This window comes from Crocodylus siamensis, chromosome 5 (genome assembly GCF_052110815.1).
Source record: "Crocodylus siamensis isolate JL-2025a chromosome 5, ASM5211081v1, whole genome shotgun sequence".
Lineage (NCBI taxonomy): Eukaryota > Metazoa > Chordata > Crocodylia > Crocodylidae > Crocodylus > Crocodylus siamensis.
This window is the reverse complement of record NC_143399.1, coordinates 30,337,057-30,362,081: the sequence shown is the minus strand read 5'-3', so window position 1 is coordinate 30,362,081 and position 25,025 is coordinate 30,337,057. Positions and strand designations below refer to the sequence as shown.

The following is a 25,025-nucleotide window of genomic DNA, read 5'->3' as shown; positions in this document are numbered from 1 at the left end:
CCTGCCACAGTATTGTGGGGGACAAAATAAAGATGACCATCCAATACTCAGATTCTTAACATGGAAAAACTACAACAAATTAATGGTTTTCCATGTACAGAATCTATTGTGGGTAGTCTTAAATTCAAAGTAGTCTTGGATTTGGGTAAATCTGGTAACTGCTTCTTTATTACTTGGCATATATTTTCCCACATTTTTTTTAAAGACCAAAATGAGAATTTTTTAAAAGATATGATTCATACTATTTTTTACATTGTAAAAAAGAAAAAAAGACATTACACATGCAAATTGAATATAGCATTGTGTCCACGCAGGTCTGTTTTTGTAATGGATCAGACTTTAAAAAACAAACAAACAAAAAAAAACACAACATCAACCTGTAGACAGAAGATTGCTACTTGCTAGAACGCTCCCTATATCTTTTACCTTGCTGTTTCTCTGCAAGCCACTTAACCCATTTCTTAAACGTGAAAATTGCCTACATCAAAGGGTGTGAAAAATTATTAAAAGAAGATGATGGAAAAATTACATGTGGGGTATTGCTCTGTGTTTTAGATTCCATTGTCTGTATTGCATGTTTTGATGGAGGGGATGGGTATTCACTTGCTTTTTCATAGTTAGTAGGGTTGGAAGGGACTTGAGCAGATCATCAAGTCTGACCCCCTATCATGGCAGGAAAGAGTACTGGGGTCAAATGACCCCAGCAAGGTCATCATCTAGCCTCCTCTTAAAGACCCCCAGGGTAGGAGCCAGAATCACTTCCCTTGGAAGTTGGTTCCAGATACTAGCTGCCCTGACAGTGAAGTAGCACCTCCTGATGTCTAGCTTAAAATCTACCCTCTACCAGCTTGTGACCATTATTTTAGTCAGCCCTGGTAGTGCTCGGGGGAACAGGGACTCCCCCAATGCCTGCTGGTCCCCTCTGACTAGTTTGTAACAGGCCACTAGATCCCCCCTCAGCCTTCTCTTCTGGAGGATGAATAGGTTCAGGTCCTGTAGCTTCTCCTTGTACAGCCTGCCCTGCTGCCCCTTGAACATGCGAGTGGCCCTCCTCTGGACCCCCTCCATGTTGTCCACATCCCTCTTGAAGTGCGGCACCCAGAACTGGACGCAGTACTCCAGCTGCAGCCTGACCAGTGCCGCATAGAGGGGGAGGATCACCTCCTTGGACCTGCTTGAGATGCACCTGTGGATGGATGACAAGGTGTGGTTGGTCTTCCTGACTGCATTTCCACACTGCCGGCCCATGTTCTTCTTGGCATCAATGATGACTCCAAGATCTTTTTCTGCCTCTGCACTGACAAGAAGGGAGTTCCCCAGCCTGTAGGTATGCTGCTGGTTCTTCCACCCCAGGTGCATCACCTTGCACTCGTCAGTGTTGGATCCCATCCTATAATCATCCGCCCACCCCTGTAACCTGTCTAGGTCCGATTGTAGCCTGTTCCTTCCTTCTAACATGCCCACATCTTAGTGTCATCAGCAAATTTGAACAGGGTGCTTTTTACCCCCTTGTCCAAGTCACTGATGAAGATGTTGAACAGTGTTGGCCTGAGGACTAAGCTCTGGGGGACCCCACTGCCCACATCCCTTCAGGTCAAAAATGACCCATCCACTACTCTCTGGTTGCAGCCCTCCAGCCAGTTAGCGACCCATTTGACTGTGTAGGTGTCAGCACCACAGTTCCCCACATTTTTAATGAGAACGGGGTGAGAGACAGTGTTGAAGGCCTTCCAAAAGTCCAGGAAGACTACATCCACTGCTACCCCTGCATCTAAGGATTTGGTGATCTGGTCATAGAAGGCCACCAGGCTGGTCTGACAGGACCTGCCTCTAATGAACCTGTGTCGGTTGCCCCCAAGCATAATCTCCCCTGCTGGCCCCTCGTGGACATGTGCCAGAATAATTCTCTCAAAAAGCTTACCCAGGATTGAGGTAAGACTACCTGGCTTATAGTTTCTCTGGGTCCTCCTTCCTCTCCTTTTTGAAGATGGGAACTATATTGGCCCTCTTCCAGGTCTGTGGCACCACACCAGACCACCATGAGTGCTCGTAAAGCCATGCTAGGGGTCCCACAATGATCTCCGAACCAACTGATTTGAATATATCCAGTCCCTCCCTAACTAGTTCCTCAGTAACCCTTGGCCTAGGTGCACCCCCCCTGGACCCAGTGTGGGGGCTGTTCTGGTCCCTGATCAGGAAAATGGAGGCAAAGAAGTCATCAAACAGGTTAGCTTTGTCGTCTGGTGTGATGACCAAATGTCCTAGCATGTCTTGCAGGGGCCCCATGTTACCCAGAAACTTTTTGCCCCCTATGCATTTAGAAGAGGGCTTCTTGTTGTCCTTGATCTGGGTAGCTAGTCCCAGTTCCATCTCCGCCTTGGCCTTCCTGACTGCCTCCCTGCATCCCTGAGCAGTTGCAGTATAGTCCTCCCTGGTGATGGCCCCTCCCTTCCATTGGGTGTGCACCTCCCTTTTGGCTAGGAGACATTCCCAGATGCTTTTGGTGAGTCATGGGGGCTTTTGTGCCCTCCTGCCCCTTTGATCTGTGTTGAGATGATCCTCCAAGCCCAAAGGAAGGTAGTCTCCTTAAGGAGCGACCACTCTTCTTGGACACCTGGCTCCCCTCCCCTCCGGGACCTCAGTACTTCCGACTATTCTCCTTAGCTCATTGAAGTCCGCCCTCCTGAAATGTAGGGCTGCTGCCTTGCTGCAGGCCTTTGCCACCTTGCGCTGGATGGTGAATTCCAGCAGGTGATCATCTTTTTTCTTTTCAACTGTTATCCATCTATTAGAATGATGGAAGTAATACCAGTAACAAAGGTGACAAGATGTAAAAAAAGGTAGCAACCAATATGGCATTGTAATAGGCAGCAAGATTTTATGAAAGTTAACTTTTATTTTGACAAATAACAGAAATCATACAATCACAGAATATTAGGGTTGGAAGGGACCTAAGGAGGTCATCTAGTCTAAACCTCTGCTTAAAGCAGGACCATCTCCAACTAGATCTCAGCCAAGGCTTTGTCTAGCTGTGTCTTAAAAACCTCCAAGGATGAAGAATCCACAACTTCTCCGAATAACCTGTTCCAGTGTTTTACTACCCTCATAGCGAGAACTTTCTTCCCAATATCTAACCTAAGTTTCCCTTGCTGCAACTTGAGACTGTTGCTCATGTTCTGTTCTGTCATCTGCCACCACTGAAAACAGTCTAGCTCCATCCTCTTTAAAATACCCTTTCAGGTAGCTGAAGGCTGCTGTTAAATCCCCTCTCAGTCTTCTCTTCTCTAGACTAAATAAGCCCAGTTCCCTCAGAAGTCATGTCCCCCAGCCCCCTCACCATTTTTGTTGCCCTCCACTGGACTCTCTCCAATTTGTCCATATCCTTTTGGGGCACCCAAAATTGAACACAGTGCTCAGATGTGGCTTCACCAGTGCTGAATCAAGGAGAATAATTACTTCCCTTGACCTGCTGGCAACACACCTACCAATGAAGCCCATATGCCATTAGCCTTCTTGGCAACAAGGGGACACTGCTGCAGGCTTATATTCAACCTACTGTCCACTGTATCCCCTATGTCCTTTTCTGTAGATCTGCTGCCCAGCCAATCAGCCCCCCAGCCTGTACTGGTCCATCTTAAGTGCAGGACTTTGCACTTGTCCTTGAACCTCGTGAGATTCCTTTTAAACCAATTTGTCTAGGTCACTCTGAATCCTAGCCCTACACCCCCACAACATATCTACAGTTCCCCTCACTTTGCTGTAATCTGCAAACTTGCTGAGGGTGCACTCTGTGCCATCTTCCAGGTTGCAGAAGACAACTGGCTCCAGGCCTGACCCCTGGTGCACTCTACTTGATTCTGGCTGCCAACTAGCCATAGAGCTATTAATTACTACCCTCTGAGCCCAATGCTCCAGCCAGTTTTTTTTATCCATCTTACAGTCTATTCATCCAGCCTGTACTTCTTTAACTTGCCTGAGAGAATGTTATCAGAAACCATAACAGCAGCCTTGCTAAAAATCAAGGTACACCACATCCACTGGTCTTCCCTGCATTTAAGGAGCCAGTTATCTCATCATAGAAGGCAATCAGGTTGGGTAGGTATGAATTGCCCTTGGTGAATCATGCTGACTGTTCTTAATCACCGTCTCCTCCAAGCGCTTAGAAATGGATTCCTTGAGGATCTGCACCATGATTTTTCCAGGGACTGAAGTGAGGCTGACTGGTCTGTAGTTCCCTGGATCCTCCTTCTTCCCTTTAAGTATGGGCAATATGTTTGCCCTTTTCCAATCATCTTGGACCTTTCCTGATAGCTCTGAGTTTTCAAAGATAATGGACAGCAGCTCTGCAAACACAGTAGTCAACTCCCTCAGCACCCTCAGGTATATCCCATTCAGCTCCATGGACATTAAAACCTACTGATGAGCTGATTGACCAACAGCATGTACACAGACTGCATGCACAGATTCATAGGTGTTAGGGTCAACTCAACCTGGAGTCAACTGCTCCCAGGTGCAGTGTCTACATGTGCACCCAGGACCACAGCACTTAGCCTGGGGCCACTCCACCCTGGCTCAGGCAGCCCCAGGTGGCAGCATCAGGGCCAAATGGGCCACAGGCGTGCTGAGTGTGGACTTGTGTGGCCGGTAGCCACCACACGTTAGCATTGTGAAATAAAACGTGCAGGTAGAAAATGATTGGGGCTGGCTAGGACACAAATTACTCTGCCATAAGACAGAACTGTTGGGGACAGCATTGTCTTAATGGCAGAGATAATTAATTCACTGTGCTCCAAAAACAGTGGGTACATCTACATGGGATACAGTTTACAAAAACTGAAATTAGGCACCTGTTGTCCATCAGAATCAGGACTGACATTTTACCCACCTACAGTTCATTAGATTAGTTGGTCATGCATCTATAATAATAGAACACAGACTTAAGTCAGTAATCTCAACATTTATGGGTAGCTATGGTTAACCTTACATACTTTAGCCAAACCAGATGAAAGCGATCCCAGGATTTGATAACCAAGTTTTTTTTTTGCCTTTTTTTTTGGGGGGAGGGGGGCTGTATAACCTGGAAGTTTCTCCCTGTCTCTTCATCTCATGTTAATAGAAAAACAAACAAACAAAAAAACCCCCCACACACACCACTTCAGTTTTAAATTTAAAATGAGAAAAATCCTCAGCTTAGTGATTTCCTAGTTTGTATATCTATTTTTGTTTCTATTAAAGTATTTTAGAAATCTACTTCTGGCACTTCTCACTTGCAGCATGGACAACTGACGCATTGGCTAAAAATAACTTAAAGTTAAAATATACTAAGTACAAAATCAGTAGAAGAGTCAAGGATCTACATTCCACTCCAATTAAACCATCGTGTTTAGAAGCCAGCTATTCTGAGCATTATAAGAGTGGCAATACCCATCACTGACAATGCCAATGCAGCCTGTTACCTCATAAAACAGGTAAGTGACAACATAGACAAGTCCAATGAAAGAACGAGACTTTTTGCTTTCTAAAACAGCAACAGTACTTTCACCATAGCTTGACAAATATTCTAGACACCTAGAGAGCCAGGCAAACATGGTCCTTAGAGTAGTTCAGTGAACAGTGTTTTTATGTACAATCATTATAGAGAAGGGAAGTATGCTTGGATTTACACCAATGTAGTATTCTAGTACTCATTTGGCTTATTGGCTGTCTTCCACAGTAGCTCTGTTTAGGTGTTTTGAACTATCATTGGAGAAGGGAAAATTAACTCTACCCATCAGTTCAAAGTGGCAAAGCTACTGTTGTCTTCATTTCCATTGCTCTTTCCACTAACTTCAAGCCAGATTATGGAAGATATTACTTTTTAAAAATCAACAGAAGTGAAAAGCATCCTATCCAAAATTATTTGCGGGAGATAAGAAATCATTGTACTGAGATGCCCATATGAAAACCAAACAATTTTTCAATTCTGCTCTACTAGAATCAGTACTTCCATAGAACTTCTCCTATTTGAGATTTTCCAGAACACCACTCATCTATATCCTTATAGTGCAGCAGAACCCATATCATTTGTATCTGGGTGGCTCTCAACCCAATTAGTTCAGTGGGCTGCTGAATTAAAGATGAGCTGATCAGCTGTTTGCCGCAGCTTCTATTTCACAGTATATCACTTCTCTGATCAGCTGGAGCTCAGTAGAAGCCTCATGCAATTGTTTGCTGCAGCTATATTATGTTTACATATACACATGCACATGGATATATAACTACTTCGTGGACCACAGAATACAAATCTGTCTCAACCTACAGAAGAGCACAAGGAAGGAAAGACGAATTTCCTGAAGCTAACGGAAATTAACAGCAGTGAACTTGTCTTTGAAAATAACAGCACAGATGAATTTACTTGCAAGTAAAACTAGACTGAAAAAAGTTCTTCCTAGCTTTTCAGCCTCTGCAGGAACAGAGGCAATAACTATCAAAGAAAGGGCCTTTGAGAGTTAATATATGAAGGAATGGATTACAGATTCTGTAACGGTAGATTCAACCTTTACCATTCAAATCTGCTTGAGCTTTTTTAAAACCCTAATGTCATTTTATTTTTCTTCTTTTAAAACCCCCATCCTGTCCTGACCTTGAGTTAACCCTCTAAAGCAGGGGTGCTTAATCCTGGACCTGCAGTTCCATGCCATCCAGCTCACAAGGATCCTCAGGGATCAAAAAATTTGGTAGTGGGGGAGTGCTAGCACTAACTGTTGTTCCTCTGCTGCCATATTATTGGGCCTCTAGGGAGCCTTAATCTTCATACAGAGGTTGCCTAGAGCCCAATTCATGGACAGATAACTAGAAGCTGTGTAGATCCTGATCCTGCAGCTTGGATCCCCAGGAGGCAGCATGGGGTCCAATCCAACCCATGTACTGTCCCTGAACCACTCACCTGGACCACACCAGCAAAGGTTGCAACTACTCTTCCCATATTTTCTAGAAGGAGAGAAATCCACATCCTTCCTAAAGAATAGGAAACACTGAAACAAATTTTATTTTTCCTGCAACTGTGGCTCACAGAACAAAAAACGCACACAACACACCACAGTAGGTGTAGCCAATTCTGTATTATGCTGTATATACGTCTCTGCAACAGAGAAATATTTAAATATGTAGGAGGGTATAGAACTTTATGAAACCCAAATTTCTGGAAACAATGGAAACCTATGTAGAAACATTTGACAAGAGGCAAATATTTCCATCTCTTCAATGGAGTGCAACACATGCAAAAAAAAAAAAAAGAAAAAGAACATTCTGTATGAAGAAAATAGCTAAGCTACATAATTTAGAACGCATGTGAGGAACAAGCTAGTTAGAGTTTAGTTCAAGTAAACACATTTTTGTTTTCAAAATAATATATGCTCAAAACAGAGTAAATTAATTCAAGCTATTGTAACAGCAACCTAAGGGTAGACAGACAAAAGCCAAAAAATTCCAACCATTATTTCTGAAATAAATCAAAGCTTTAAATATAGATGTCTACACTAAAGGCAGGGGCACAAGGGAAGAGTCGCTGAAACTTGAACCAACATCTACTGCTTGTTCTGAGGGGTTTGCCCTTATGCAAGATCTGCTGGTTCTTCTAGTTTGAAACCAAAACAGAATTAAAGAAATTTACTCCCACACGTTGCAGCTGCTGTTCTGACTATAAATCACCGAGATACTGCCCATCAAGGGAACACCTCATAAAGAAAAAAGTTTAATATTAGTGCTGGCTGGTACCCCAAAAAGTAGGTCATATTATTAAATACCGCCCAATGGTAGCATGTCCTCCTTCCTCCTGTGCTGAACCAACTGTTAAAGATGAAAGAGCTACTAAGAGAACTATTCTGAAATCAAGGCTTGAAAAATTTACTTACTCAAATTTCCTGTATGGAATATGAATCCTGTACAGGTAAAATGTCAACAGAATGCAAATCCCAGTTGTTCTCACATCTTGATCAAATGTTACAAAAGTTGAAATCCTTCCTCCATCCTCCTGCAACTCCCAGGTTAAGCCCTCAAGCTCCAAGGTTTATTTTAGAAGTTATGGCAATAAAAACAGGCACAAAAACAGTTCTATGGAAATACATTATGTCAGATGTGGCCAATCTGTGGCATGTGCACCACAAATGGTATGAGCAACCCTTGTGTGTACACCACATGGCAATTCAGGGAAGAAACAAGCAGCATAGCAACCAATAGGGCTGGAAGGAGAAAGCAGCAGATTGAGCGGGGAGCATAGGACAGGAAAAAAGTAGAGCATACTGGAAGAGGGGAAGGGAATCAGAGTAGGTGCAGGGAAAAAAAATTCTTGTACTATACATTAGATATGTACTATTACCATAACAAATATACACTAATACTGGCTCAACTTCATATTTCCTGAGTGCTTTAATAGTTTTAGTTCAAGTTAAGAATGCATGGGTTAAGAAAGCTCCAACCGCATTTGATCAGACAGAACTACATCCGAGGGAGCAGAAAACTCCAAAAAGTATCAAAAACCAACACTGCTAGGTTGATATGAAAAGCACAGATCCCTGAATCCTTTACATTTTCCTTACAGAAACCGTCTTAAAAAACACCTTAAAATGAGAGGCCATTTTTCAACTTGGCTTGTTTCAATCCAATTTTCAAAATCAACAAGAAACAAAAAATATTCAAGCAGCACTTCCTATTAGAAATACATAGGAGATGTAAATTTCACCTTGGTGGAGGAACTTCTCATGTCTCCCCTTCACCACTCCACATATCCCCTCCCCCAGCCACCACACATCTCTTCAATATCTACACAAGACCAGTGGCTATGTTTCAAGAACATCAAGAACTTTAAAATAATCCATTATAAACTTTATTAGTGCAATCACTGCCATCAAGTATCAGTTCTTGAACTAAGAACAGCTGATGCTGGTTAGGAAAGGAAATCATTTAAAGAAACAGCAGGAACACCACTTTATCATTTATCATTGCCAACACCCTCCAAATGAAAGCACAGAGCCTCCCAACATGGAAAGAAGCCTTGACCCCTCACTAAATTCAAGGTCTTATTCCCAGTTTTCAAAGTACTTGCAGATTAAGCCATATCCACATTAAAAAACAAACAAAACAAAAAAAACCCAAAACACAGTTTTTAAACTGGTCTTGATATTACTTAGTCTGGAACAATGCAGGCTGAAGACTGGATACTCTTTCAAGCAGTTACAGAATGAACTTTCAGAAGAGATTAGGCAAACCCCATTTCTAAATATCTTTATGAAATATTTCACAGCATGTTAGAAAAAGAGCTCTGGTAAAACAAGTGCATTATGCTCCAATCCCAGAGAGAGGCTGCAGTCATCACAAAACCTTTAACAAGTTACAGGGACAACTTTAGGTGCCACAGCTATATATTCACAAATGTCTGGAATGAAGTGGAGCCCCTCCATTTTAGAATTCATAACCCTCTAAATAAAAATGGCCAGTAGTTCAAATGTAATCCCTTGACTTCTATTTTATACTTGTACTACCCATATTTATTCTGTAGTATTGGTTAAGTCAGAATTTACACACTGGCAATTTATTTCCCCAATCAACAATAATCTGTGATAAAAACCAAATTTTGTCTTCTCCCAACCTCAGATTACGAAGTAGTCCTTTATCTGTTTAAGCATAGCTCAAACACACTACATATCTTTTCATCTCTTCCTGAAAAAACAAAAAGAATCCACATACTAGGGTTGTTTAAATTAATAGAGTTTTTTTAAAGTGAATAAACACTGTTCTTAAGGACATTATTGAAAAACCAGAAGTTCTATGAGTTGGAAGTAATTAGATGTTTAAATGAGTTATGATTCTGGAACTAAAAAATCACCAACTTCATGCTAGCTTATTTATAAGCAATAAACAAACTGAAATATTGAAGAAAACATGTTTCCATTAAAGGAGATTGCTGAGTCCTAAATGGGCAGCAGTTCAAGAATGCTACACTAGTAGCCAGGCATGTACGATCTACAGCACTTTCTTTTCTGGTGCTGCCACTAGCTTTACAGCATTTCACAAACCATTACCAATTTAGATATACAGCAATTCCACACACAGAATGTCAAATAATAATATAGGTGTACAGACAGCTTGACTTAAACATGCCTTGCCTTCTTTTCTTGTTCCCAGTATTTTGTTATCTGTAACCTTTGTCAAGAATCTATAATATACTGCAGTCTTCTCTCCCATCCATATACTGAAAGGGTGGCTGTCAGGGTCATTTCACTAGCGTACTGCCGAAAATACTGAAGTGTAATCTCTTCTCTATAGGGAAAATATACTAGCAACCTCCACTTTTCCTTGTAAGGTTACATTTTAAGATCAAATGGCATGGCATGACAAGATCAGTAACTGGTCAATCTATAGAGAAACCTTTCATTGAAAAAGTAGTAAAATTAAATCTATCTAGGCTTCAATATAAAAGTGAAGATATTGATGCAATGCAAGAAAATATTCACATCTAGTGGGAAGGCCAATGAGTTTTAAGTAAAGCACTAATAAAATCCACAGCTCTTGCTCACACAGATTTCCAATTTTCTCCTAAGGTTTCAAAGATTTTTTTTAATACTATATTATCAAGAGCCAGGGATAAACTCTTAGGCTTGCGCACACAATTTATAATGCGGTATGAAACAGCACCTTAAGATCAAGTCTATATGCTCACTCTTTCTGAGAAAGGAAAGGAAGACAGCCTCTGCATTGGCCTAGAGATATCAGGCCTATAAACGCATTATCTTTTCATCTCTTCCTAATAAGAGAACTAGGACATGATGGTTGTTGAAATCAATTAACAGAAATAAAAAGGTGAAGAAATTCTTCCTGAGGACCTACTACTGAAAAATACCACAAGTTCCACAATTTGGAAGTGATTAGATTAACTCTAATGGATAGTCATCAGTTCAAACTAAAATAATGCCAGAACAAACTGTGCATCACATGTAGGAAAATACGATGACTGGTACTTTACTTAGCATGCCCTGGGAGCTCCAATCAGTACAATGCACACGCTGCCACCATTGACAGATGCTCTGTATTTGCAGCTATTAAACTTGAATTCTTCATGGGTTCTCTCTTCTTTTTTGCTACAGAACCATTTAAAAAAAAAATTTTTAGTAATTGATAAGTATGATGATAAAAATGTATACATTGCGAACTACAGTGCCGCTCATTAGTTTAGCTATTTCATCTTTATTTACTGTATTGGGCCATCAGGCCTGAAATAAAAGTTATGCTTTAGTCAGTGTCTGGGTCCTGAATCTTTTCCCTAAAGTGGGGCAACAGTATGTTTGCCAACTCCAAACTGAGGCTGTTTTTATTGTGCCATACTATCTACTTTAATAAGGCTGCTTCAGATGTTAAAAACAAAACGAAACAAAACAAAACAAAAACCAAACAGGTTAGACTGGGTACTTTAGTGGGGCTTTTTTCATGCTCCCCTTCCCCCCCAGTAGTCAACTGAATCAGCTTTAGGTAAAAGTGCCACTGAAGCATCCAATCTATATAGACACTGAGGAGCTGGGCTGAACCAACATGCCACTTTTTTCCAGTAAAGCACGTTTTGTTTTGGCTTTTAATGCCTGCAGGCAGCTTAAGTGCCCACATTAGGTCAGTGCTCTTTCCACTACATGACAAAATTCAAAGCCTAAAACCTTCACCAGCAGTGGTATTTTCAAGGGCCAGTGCTGTACGTTTGTACATGAGGCAGTGCATGAGGCAGTGCTGTACGTTTGAAAGGCAATTTAAACAGACTGTGAAAACTAGGAAATACAGGGTTAATGAAACATCCTCCAATACTGCTCCCACCCCCCCCAAATTAACTCTGTTCCCATCCCTGGTAACAGGCAATGGAACAAAACCAAGTTTGGCTTCCATCCGGCACAGTCTTCCATTTTCATCTCCTGTCTAACAATTCTACACCTTTGTCATTAGACCCTTGGGCTCTTGCTGCGTTTAAGGCAGATCTGTTAAAGGGAGCAGACTGTCTGGCCAACCAGAAGGATGCAAAGCTGGATTTAGGAAGAATTACAATCACACCAAGGAGCTCTTGCCCTTTTTTTCTGAGGTGGGGTATGTAGGAGGTCTGGTTAGACAAGCCTAATGGTTCTGTCTGGCTCCAAAATCCAAAATAAGTGTATAAAGTTTTAAAACCACCCATAAAGTGTACTACCAGTCTGGCCACTCACAGTCATTGCGTCTTCATATCTACTACATATAACAGGAAGAAATGGGAATACTATAAGGCCTCACCTTATTCCTGTACCTCACTGCATATTCTCAGCACCCACAAGAATTCCACATCCAAATTCACGAGTTGCTCTGTACATTGCACCCTCTGTAATCCACTACTGCAACAGCAAGTACTAGTAATCACATGACTCAGTCACTGCTAACCAAAAGCAATATCCCAGAGATGAACGGGTATTAACATTTGGCAAGTCTTTCCATGGTTTGTCTGAAATAGGCAAGTGGATGATTATAGGTTTGGCATAGCCAGCTCATGTTTGCTAAGCCTGACTTCTTTCTAGCCCAGATAATGTTTTATATTAATCTTTTCTATACCGTTCTTCTTCACCCTCTGTACTTCATGAGCCCAGGGGCAGCAGTCTGATGATCTCTAATCACAGGATCTCATTATGCAAGGGTTCAAAGATGGCAAATTTAGGATTGCACATGGAGATTACCTTAAACTTTATACCTCCTGATTTTTAGAGTTTTAAGTCCATGGAAAGACTTGCCAAATGTTAATACCCGTTCATCTCTGGGATATTGCTTTTGGTTAGCAGTGACTGAGTCATGTGATTACTAGTACTTGCTGTTGCAGTAGTGGATTACAGAGGGTGCAATGTACAGAGCAACTCGTTATGTTATGTTCTGGAAGGGCATGGAAGTCCTCACTCTGCATTGAGTTGACAGTAACTATTCCTTTGGGTTTTGAGGAAATAGCAAAAGAAAGGACCACATGATTCAGGGAACATATAGGACTGAAAGTAGGGAGACAAGAAAAGAATGACCCTACTTAAAAAATAGGTATATCCCATCTTCACAACTATGGAGCCACACAGTGTACTATGTGCATTTTCATAAACACCTCATATTCATTAACCTCATATTACACATAGAAGACTAAAATTTTTCTCCAGAGCAAGTCTGAAGCACAGTAAGCATTCAAATCCAGCCCAAGTCCCAGGAAGACCCGATAACCACCCTACCTGTCCTCCACTCCCTCACTCTGCTCTCCTTTTCCTTAGTCATGGGGGGGAGGATAGGGTGTGAAAATATTGTGGATTAGGGATGTGAAAGGTTAAACAATTAATCATTTAACTGTGATAACCAGTTAGTTTACTGGTTATTGTTTAACATGGGGCGGGGTGCAGTCCTGCAGGGAAGGGAACCGGCTGCCCCAGCAGGAGGAAGGCAGAAAAGCAGGTGGGAGGGAGGGAGAGGAGCGACCAGTACCCATATCCTATGAGGTTAAAGAGCAAAAGACTAGGTGGCCTAATGACTCATCAATTAAGCAGTTAGCTGCTTGTTCACAGGTGACTTCACATGGGCTGTACTATCTGGCAAGACTTGCCACTGAATTTCTTGCCCCCTCACTCCCCACCCCACCAAGGGTTCAGCTAGCAGTTCCCAATAGCACCAGCATCCAAGCTACAGTGCTACTGATAATCATTTAACTGACACAATTAGAGTTTAAATGAATAATTTTTAAATGATACTTACATCCCTATTGTGGATTTGAAGATGCTGTTTGAAAGCAGAAAAGGGACTGAGGGTGGAGCTGCTGATCCCTCACAAACAGAGAGCACCTAGCCTAAGAAGAACAAGTACTCTGCCCATCCACCTGGAGCAAAAGAGGCCCCTACGTGTGGCCTTTAACTCAAAGAGGGCAGGCCGTACATATGCAAAGTAAAGTAAATCTCAAAGATCTATCAAGGGCAAAAATTTGAGGACAATTCTCAAAGCATACTGGGTATCGCTTGGCGTTTTCAGGAAATTCCCTTAAGCTACCCCAGTGAATGATGTCAGACATGTGGCTACACACACTTGGCACAGAGCAGCAGTCTCTGCAGGCAGTGATTTGCACATGTGCAGAAGACAGGTGCCAGTTTACAGAGCTAAATTTAACCAGTAATTTTAACTACTTCTTGCCCAATACAGTACTGGATAACACACACTAGTTGAGATCAAAGCCAAATCAGGTATTACTTTTGCAAAGTACAGCAATTCAGTAGTTTTAAACCAGCATGGACCAAAACATGGAAATAGAGAAGCTTTATTACCAAGTGTTTTTTTCCTTGGGAAATACCTTCATCAAATGATCCCAAATATGCACCACTAAATTTACCTTGGACTAGATAATGCATTTGACTGCTTTCAGGAACTCAGATCCTGACCACAAACATCTCACAACTCAATTTTAAAAAGTTAAGGTATTCGAATAAAAGACCACATCATCTTTGTATTTCCTGGTAAGTTACAGAACTTTATTTATATCCGTTTTTAAAGAACTTCACATATTGCTCAATTTCTTGATTCTAATTTTAAATCAGTTATTTTTTAAATATCTTCCCATATACCTGTGGAAGATGCATTAGTTAAAACCAGCATAACAATTGTGAGCTTTTATTTTCTAGTTACAGGTATAAAAGTTTTAAATGAGTGTAAGTTTGAGTATATTGTACTCAATAATATAATGTTAAAGGAAACAAAACAAATTAAGGGACATTTTAATTATCCCCAAGCCAAGCATAAACTAGAGAAATTCTATGTTAAAACTTTACCAAACTGCACTTTTAGAAGACTCAAGCAACTATCCTTGTGTCACATTATACAAAACCCTATGAATCAAGATTTAATATGTATTTATAGCCCCCAATTTGATTTGAATTATTTTTATTGCAAGTTTTCATTTTTAATCCATATGCCATTATAAGGACATGTAAATAACCATCCCTGTGTTTAAGTACAGCTCCACTGCCTAAGAAGTGATGGCAAAGTGATGCACTACCGTTATCAAAGTAATTGTTTGAAAGAGTTACCATTAAGTACAGCCCATGTGATAGCTTAGGCCTAAACAAAATACAGTCATCTTATTTGATTCTCAGAAGTATCTACCTTATAATTTAGTTATATCTTAAAATGAAAGACTGCCTGCAAATTTGATAGCTCTCCATTTCCCCTCCTCCCAACTTCCTTCAGGACTCATGAACATGTTATGGGTATCATCTCTAAGCTACTTGTTACAGCAGTATCTTTCCAACTCAGCCAAGTAACTGTCATAACTTACATCCAGCACACATTTCCTCCCGTAATGTAACAAGCAAGCAGTCAGCAGGTACAGTAAAAGCTTTGTTATCCGGCATCCATGGGGAATGGGGGGTGCCGGATAACAAAACATGCTGGTTAACTAAGAGGCCCAAACAGGCGTCTTTGCCTGTTTAGGCTGCTGCCTCTCCTACTGCGTCACCGCCCCTCTCGGTTTCACTTTTAACTTTACAAGCCGGAATGCTGGTTAATAGAGCATGCCGGCTTGTAAGGTACCAGATAACGCAGCTTGTATATTGCATATGCACTCCAAATGTTCATATACATACAGCTGCTCTTTATTTCTATAAAGATAATAAGCAGACTGACTTTTTTTTTATTAGTACTATTCCTTTGGATATCAACCCCTATACAAACAAATCTAAAACAGGTATATCAGCACTCACACTTCGGAAGCTGGAACAGCATTCTCTGGGCTCAACGCCCAACATACTTATTCAGCAACGTATTACTGGTGTGTAATTGATTTATAATCCAAGCTGAGTTACAATTTCCAACCTGGAGCGTTGCAAATAGCCCTGTAATGCTAACGGTCAGATCCCAGGTCACCTCAATGATCTGCACGGATCCTGGTTCTCCTTGAAAATCTGCGATTCTCTCCCCCATAACCCCCCCAAATCCATGATTAAAATGAAATCCCCCCACCCGCTAGTCCTGCTGCTGCCCCTCACTCTCCACCCACAGCCCCTGTGGCCCTGCTGGTACCCCTTGCCCCACACCCACAGCTCCTGCTTCTCCAGCCCTGCCAGAGGGAGCTCCCAGCTGCCAGGACTATGGGGCCAGGGACCTGGGTCCACAGCCCCCTATTGCAATGGCTGTTGCAGCAGAGCCGAGCCCAACTACCCCTCCCCCCCCACTTCCTGCCCACTGCAGGCTCAGGCTGGGGGGCAGGGGAGGGCTAGTCCCTGCTGCGGCACACACTTCTGATGAGCAGAGAGATCTGCATCCCCCACATCTGTGCACGGGGCAGGGCCTGAAACAGGCAGTGTACAGCCCCCACCCATCACACAGATCTGGGGGGAGAGGGGGCACATTGGTCCCCCTGCTCCCCAGAAGTGCACACAGCAGTGGGGAGCTGGCCCCGCCCCCCATGGGCTAATTCCGTGCCCTGCTAGGGCCCCGCAGCTGAGCATTGTAGCCCCAGGTCCCAAGTGCCAGCTGGGCAGCATGCCCAGTCCTGTTCAACTTCTTTCCTCCCTCCCTCTAGAGGCCTCAATCCCAACCTTCCCCAGTTTACCTGCAGAAGCTGCTCTCCAGGCTGCCTGGTGCCATGCACATCTAAATGCATGTGGTACCCCCTGCCTGACTCCCCTCCTCCCACAGGTTGCAACTCTGCCAGCCTACAGGGAGCTCATTGCAAAACCGGTGGGGTTTCCTCTGGTAAAGTGAGAAATCTGCATTTGCCTCCAGTAAAAAGGTAAAGTCCGCAGTTTACTCCCCTTTTCCGTGGGAAACAGGAAACCTGGATCCCTGATGATCTGTCCTGAAAATGCAGCATATTAAGTGTATATCTATGACAGCGTAGACTATTTTTTCTACACTCCTACAATTCTAGACCTTCCAGCTGTCATCTTTTTCATGCAACCCCAAAAAACATTGGTAGAATGTTGAAGAAACATACCCTTTCTATCTTAATGAGAAAGCCATTATTATTGTAAAATGAAAATTAAATTAAGCTAGTAATTTAAAATCTATTATACTTGTTAGAACTTTACTAGCGGGCAAAAATATCTACAGTTGCAACACTAATTTGCTGCAACAATATTTTTTTTTTAAATTGAAAAAAAACAAAAAAAACCAAACACACTCCCCATCACAAGATCCAGGATATACATATTACACTTCTGTGGTTCCAGCCACCAGATCAGACTTAAACTTATTTGGGTAAATGTTATTATAAATACTCTTGTCTGGAAAGCAGTAAAGCAAAGTAAGACTTCCGAAAACCATGACATGGAATCAAAAGCGATAGATACAGCTAGTTCAGTCACACCTATTCTACAAACTCAATCACAGAATAATTTTCTAGGTCTCATTTCCCATGTCCTCCATTACTGTAAGCATAAAGCTATTCATCTTTGCATTTAAAACTTTTCAAAGCCTATCCCCTGTTATTTCTCACCAAATATCAAAGGACTGATTCCTACCTTTACTCAGTGCCAGCCTTTATTAAATAGATTTGATACATATTCAAACAAGCAAGCAAGCATGCACACACTTAAGTGCTTTCTCCCATTTTCTTTCTTCTCCTTCCCCACCCCCAGTTCAGTACAACTTCCCCATTATAAATCAGCATAAAAAGGTGTTGGGGAGAAAAGAGTTTGGGAGCACGAAACAAACTGCATCAGTACATACAAAAAAAAAATGACGAGAAAAAAGATAGAGCCGTTTTACTACTGCACTTAGATTTTACTAATAAGTAAAATTTCAGGGGTAAAACAGTCCAAAGAAACATTTCAAAATTCTTAGTAAATTTTAAAGGCACAAGGCAATTGGCTTATAACAAAAGATGAGTGTAGAATTCTATTAGTTTTTAGAATGTACTTTTCTCCTTTTCAATCAGCATAAAAGAAAACAGCATTTGGTAAACATACACCACAAGGAAAAGCTGGCAACTCAGCTCTAGTCATATAGCTAACACTCACATAGTAACAGCTGGGGAAATTATGGGGTACGGTGACCACACGTCCCAAATTGGCTGGGACAGTCCCAGAATTTAGAGGCTGGTACTGCCTGGCCCTGCTCCCTGGTGCAACTCTCCCCCTACCCCCAGATTTCCTTCAAATTATTATGGTCACCCTAGGTAAGGGGGGATACTATAAAAAGCAGTACAACATGGCTTCCTGGTATACATACTGTCTGCTTGAAGATGACCCCCAGATTTTTCCAATTTTGCCCATGGGAACACTTTTCAATATAAAGACAAATTTGATTGTCTAATCCACACTGGCAAAATGAACTGTAATTACTAGGAGTGCACTGATAAAGATTTTCTTGGCTGATACCAAGAGCTGATTAACCAGACATATCAGTTGATACTGATCTGATAACTGATTTACAGTAATGCAGCCAGGCAGTGTGAAGAGCAGCTCCCTGCAGGTAAGTCTGTGGAGAGGAAGGGGTGTGGGCAAGTGGATAGATCAAGGCCTCCCACAGTGAGGGAGAGTGGGGTAGGGGCAGGGGGCATTGCCCAGCCAGGGTGTTGCATGGGACAAGTGGCCAGGGCAGGGAGCAGAACAGAGCCACAGGCAGCTTATCCAGGGGATCAGCGTCCTGGTGCTTAAAAAAATAGTGGTGAAGGCACCTGAACTAAAGCTCATCAAATGAGCTTCAGTTCAAGCACCACCACTACAATTTTTAAGCACAGGGATGCTTTTAAGTGGAGCAGAGCTGAGCAGGGTAGGGGCAGACACAGGCTGCCCACTGTGGGCACAGGGCTCTCTGCTCTGCTGCCTTTGCCCCAGGAGCCCCATGCCAGTTGTGCATCCCCTGCCTGCACAGGAGCAGGGGACACAACTTGCCACCCCGGCTACTACCGGGTGGGTAGAGGGCATGTGACTGGCGCCGGGCTCCCAAGAGAAAGGCAGCAGAGTGGAGAGTCCCATGCGAGCAGCCTGCATCTGCCCTGTGCACAAATCTGGGAGAGCCCCACCATTCCTCTCCTAAGGGGTACTCACAATGGCAGGGAACTGCCCTCCCCACCCATACCCCTGAATAAGCTGCCCATGGCTCTATCCCTTGATCTGTTCCCCTCCACCCCTACTATCCTTCCCCCCCGCATAGACTTACCTGCAGGGAGCTGATAATGTAAGTTTCCCTCTTATTGGTGCCGATCTGATACGCAACCGATATATTGGTGCACCTCTAGTAATTAATTACACTCACTTGAGACAAAGTTTGTTAAGCACCAGTACAAAATATTTATCAAAAATGAGTTGAGCAGGTTTAGGTATCAAACATCATTCCAACCTGTGCAAAGTTGCAAGATGCTCACTTTATAGAATAGTAAGGTTGGAAAGGACCTCAGGACATCAGAGTCTCACCCTCTGTTTAAGGCAGGACCTCTCTCATCTAAACCATCCCAATCAAGTGCCTGTCTAACCTGATCCTAAAACTCCAGTGATGGAGATTCTACAACCTCTCTGGGTCATCTATTCCAGCATTTAACCACTGTCCTAGTGAGGAAGTTCTTCCTAAGTTTTCCCTCCTGCAAACTAACACCATTGCTCCTAGTCCTGTCCCCTGTGGTTGCAGAGAACAGTTTATCCCCATCCTCCATATAACCATCCTTCAAATATTTGAAGACTCAAGAAGACCCTTTTCCAATAAACCCTTTTCGATCTGTCCACATCTTCCTTGATGAGATGGGTCCAAACTGGACACTAACACAAGTACAGCCTTATCTACAGAGTGGGAGAATTATTTCCCTTGATTTCAAAATAGTGCTTCTATTAATATAGCCCAGAATGCTATTGGCTTCTTTTGCAACAAGAGCATACCAGTGGCTCATATGCAGCCTATGGACCAATGTAACCCACAGGTCCTTTTCCGCAGTACTGCAGCCTAGCCAGTCATTCCCTCTATCTGTTTTTATGTATATGCTTGTCCAATTCAAAGTGCAGTACTTTGCAGTGAATTTCTTTCAATGACTTCAGAACATTTCTTCAGTTTAATCAAGGTCATTTGGAATCCTCAACCTAACCTCAAGAGCGTCTGCAACATCATGCAATTTGCCAAGTGTGCCCTCAAGCCCACCCTCCAAATCCATTAATGAAGATATTAAACAGACACAGGACTGACTCCTGCAGAATTCCATTCAATGAGCCTTCTCAGCTAGGCATCAAGCTATAGGGCTAGAGAAAAACCTAAACCTGAAAAAGGTGATGATACGCAAATACCATCAAATACAAAGTAAACACAACAATATTTTTCTCTGCCTTTGAGCTATTGTGAAGTTTGGTAAATAAACCATTGTGCAAATTAAGCTGGTATTCACTTTTAAACACATTGCCAACATAACGTAAACATTTTAAATGATTTATGAAAGTTTCTCTTGCGAATTACTCTATTGTTGGTGATAGCCCCACAGTAAATTATCTGATTCGCAAATTAACTGACCACGCTAATTGACAGTTCAAACTAAAAATTCCTACAAAAATAAGAGGGATTTTTCTCGCTATTGTGACTGACTCCACAGGTAATACTGCAGATGAAGACCCCCCCTCCCCTGCCAAACAGCTGTGCTACCTGGGTGACTATCATATGTCTGTTCACATTTAAGACCTACTGAGTTTGATAGCCAAATTTGAAGCTAATGGGTGTACTTGCCCTGTAATATTTGCAGGATCAAGTCCCTGATCTTTGTCACTCAGTTTACTACACAATCACCAATAACATACTTCAGTCTTTTCAGTTTCATCAACGTTAGGGCTGGAAGGGACATTGCAAGATCATTGGGTTCAGCCCCCTGCCCAAAGGGCAGGAAGTTAGCTGGGGTCAGATGCCCCCACAAGGTGAGCATCCAGGGGTTTCTTGAATGTTTCCAGAGTAGGTGCTTGCACCATTTTTTTTTTTATTTTTTAAAAGGGGGTGGGGGTGGTGGAGGAGAGTCTAGTCCAGACTCTGGAGATTTGGATGATAAAGACGTTTTTCCTTATGTCCAGTCTAAAATGATCTTCCAGCAGTTTATGACAGTTGGAACTGGTCTTCCCCTAGGGTGCTCTGATGAACAGATGATGTTCTCCTAGTTCCTGATGCATACCCCTTACATACTTACTAGCAAACTGCCCGTCAATGACGGGGGAGGGAGGCAGGTATGGGGAGGGGCAGCATGGCAGTTCCCTTTGTCTGTAAGGCTTTGGGCCCTTGCAGGCAAACTGGTGCGTGCCCTCTCAGCAGCACATGTGCAGTTGGCTCAGAGCCAGCCACTTTTATTATATTAAATTAGGCTGCCGCCAAGTCCTCCCTGAGCCTTCTCTTCTCTAAACTGAAGAGTCTCATGCCTCTCAGCCTCTCCTCAAAAGGCCTACTCTCTTGACCTCTAATTAACTGGTCAACTAAGAGTTTGGAGCAACTTTTGAATAAATAAGAAATGCAATCATTAGAACACATTCTTCTATACTACTGGAAAAAGGCTTTGAAGGACAAGTGTTCCATAGACAGTGGAGCAGGCTTTACATTCACCATGGCAGTACCTTAGATGCATTTAAATAGACTCCTTTTGGGCAGAATGAAGTTATTCAAGTGCATAAGTATTTCCATTATCCAAGCCTATATCAACTTCTTGGTAAGTAGGCTTCTATTAAGCTTCACAAACTATTCAAAACACTAAACATTTGTACATGTCGTCATATTTAAAGATTACAAAATAGATCACTATTGGCAAAACATTATTTTGAATAACTTCCTCTCTGAAGAGAAAGAGGTCTGCATTTGGGCATGGCTTATGATGCAGGAAAAAAAATATTACACACTACTTTGAGATACAAATGCTATTTCCAAAAAACAAAATAAGGCAATATGGAGTTCATTTATAGAATGTTGTGAAAGCTGGTTTTACATAGGCTTTTGACAATTCTATACCCTTAAACTGTGCCCCACATGTTAGGGGCATGTGTGATTTTACTTATACCTCTTCTACCTGGCCACCAATAGTACAAGCTTTCCCAACTCCTTCCTACCCTCCCTCCCACCCCCTTCATCCTACAGAGGTTCCTTAATTGCAAGGGCAGAAAGGAATAATTTCTAGAACTAGAGAGGTAGGCTTTCCTATGAACTTTCAGTCATTGCCTTATTGGATGCTACTGTCAATAAAAAGTATCAAGTTGAGCTAATTATGAAGGAATTAGATTGAAACCCCCCCCCCCCAACTAATTTAAGAAGTGTAGAAGTACAGTACTAAAATGACAAGTGGAACCATATTACTCTGGATCAACTTGAATCATTGATTTAGAGGGAAATTTTTATTCCATTAACTATTTATTTTATTAAAAAAAAAATTTTCCCCATATATTACCAAGGATACCAACTGATACCAACAACCAAGCAACCAACTGATAAATCTTTCCCTCATTACATATATAATAAATCAAACCAAATGTGTTTAGATGTTAGTAGTTTTTTTTGTTTTTTTTTTATTAAAGAAAAAGAAGGAAATGCACAGGCATAACTCATTATAAAAGAAACATCTACATGTAAAAGTACAGTTTCTCTTATTTGAGAAGCCTTATATAATACAAAGTCAAGTCCATTTTGAAACAAGTAAACTGTCATAATTACCATTTCTTAGTATAGTTTGCCTTTAATTGCATTTATCTGTTTGCCAAAACTGGTGTATTGTTCCATTTCATTACAAAATTCAAGCAGATTCTTAGAACAGTGACAACCAAAATATTCTGGGGCGAATGGGAGCTACTGTTAGACCGAAAGGAGGAAGTGAATTTGGGCAGATGGTGCAATCAGCAGACCAGAGTACAAATGCACACGATTTATCTAGGTGATCTTTACTGTACTGGTAGCCAGCCCAATATCAGGAAATGTAAGAACAGAACTTATCTATGGGAACATTCCTCAGCACAGCTCTGTATGATGTTGCTGACAAAATAAGGAGTGCAAGTTTTACTACTTGAATTTCCAAGTCACCAGTTTTCTGTTTTCACATGCTTAATAATAGCCCTAAAAACAAAATAAGTTCCACTACAAATATAATACAAGCAGACGGAAGGTCAGCGTGGCATCTTAGGCTGCTTACAGATGTGGCAGATCCCCCCCGCCAAACAGTACTTTAAACTCAGCAAGCCCCTGCACAGAGTATAGCACATGCCCAGAAGTGCAGTGTGTTAGTCTGACCCAGCTCGCCCAACATCTGTATAGATTGCATGCTTCTGTGGGGATTTTTGGCAATTTAATCTAAAGGGCCGACTGAATTAGCTTCACATAAAAGCACCAAAAAACTTCTGCTCTAGCACCCATTTTATACAGATGCTGGGGAGCTGGGTCAAACTAACGTGCTTCCTCTTCCAGTAAAGTACTGTTTTGTTTTTTTCCAAGTCTGTCAGCAGCCTCACTGACTAACCCATTTAGAGGCATACGCTTTCATAGGCAACAGCCCGTTTCATCAGATGTTATGAAGGGACAGTAACAGAGCTGGCCAACCTGCAGCACGAGTGCCAGAAGTGACCCAGGCAGCCTCCCCATGGAGCATGTGACAAGTGTGGGAGGGGACAGGCAGCACAGCAACAGACAGGGAGCATAAGGCAGGAAGTGGAAAGCAGAGCAGGAAGTCAGGTAGTTGAGGAGGGTATTGGGCTAATTTGTGGCACACCTGACAAGAAGATCTCCCACAATGGGCTAAAATACACTTACTCTTTCAGGAAGAACAAAAGGCTGTTAAATGTGGTCTTTAAAATGAAAATACAATGAAAACTGAATGAGGCGCTAACAGCAGCCATTATATGGAACTGTTACTTTTCACAAGAGGACTTAAGGATGTTTGCCCTTGAATTCTTAGATTTTGTGTGGATTTACTCTCCCTTCTCTCTGCACAATTTTACTTCTGTTTTGTGTAGAAAGACCTACACAAACAAAAAACAAGTCTAACAATACAAGGCAAACAATTTAACTGACTGGACAGAGTTCTGACAAGTATAAAGGAAAAGCAATTGTTTCTCTCAGTCTCCTTTAGTTACAGTAATTTGTAGATGACCATACAATCAACAAACTGTTAGTGCAACTATGTGTCTTCTTGTTAACTACAATTCTGTACCTTACATTGGTAAAGATCACGGGAAAAAAAAAACAACACTTAAAGTTCTATAAAAGCATTATACGTAACATACATCATGATATCATAGTAGATGCAAGTAGTAAACTTGAATTCAAATAAACAAACTTCCTGGCGGAAAAGCAGGATACAATAAATCCTGGTTTAAGTGAATAATAAAAATAGAAAATTAAATACAGGCAGTCCTTGACTTACAATGTTTTGAGTTGCAATGTTTATAAGATTGACACCCTGTTTCAACTTTCTGACATCAGTTTTGACTTTACAACGCTTGATCCAATGCCACACTAGCGAACAAATTCGCCGCGTCACCCTTTTCCCTAGAGAACATCTGTCCAAACTTCCTTGGACACTTTTGTTATGAAAGCAGACAAGACACCAGAAAAACAGAGAAGGACTCCCGAGAAGGCTCCAGCCAAGAACCCTTCAATAAGTCCAACCAAGAGCCCTTCAAAAACTCCAAAGAAGTCCTTCCAAATCAATACAATTGCTATTTACAATATAAACACATTAATGTCGCTATATTACTCATCTGTAATTGATTAAGTACAAAATTCTGGGTTATTTTTGGTGAAAATAGGGTATCAGGCCTTGGTTCAGGAACTAATCCCCCTTTTATAACATTGTTTTCTATGGGAAAATTGGTTCCGAGTTGCAACATTGTGACTAAAGAGACAGTTTTCAGGAACCAATTGTGTCGTAAGTCCGAGGACTGCCTGTAATCCAATCCCTATTCAATATCACTTAAGAATCAGGTTACTTAAGAATTTCTGTATGAGATGAGGCAACTTTACCATTCTGTTCTGCAGAGTTGAGAGAACAGTAAGTTTAGCTAGAAAGATCAGTGATATTAGTTTTCTTAAGTTTTCTTGTAAGCAACAGT

General features: G+C 41.8%; 1 protein-coding gene across 3 annotated transcripts in view; it reads right to left on the bottom strand.

Annotated features, from left to right (window-relative positions):
- PKN2 (protein kinase N2) overlaps window positions 1–25,025 on the bottom strand; it is an 87,276-nt gene that overhangs the window by 60,488 nt on the left and 1,763 nt on the right. The window contains exon 1 of one of the 3 annotated variants that reach the window (XM_090048356.1): window positions 13,756–13,773. The exons of the other annotated variants lie outside the window; for them this stretch is intronic. The gene's annotated coding sequence lies outside the window, so the exon portion shown is untranslated. Of the gene's footprint in view, window positions 1–13,755; window positions 13,774–25,025 lie in introns of those variants that run through there. 3 annotated transcript variants of the gene reach the window in all.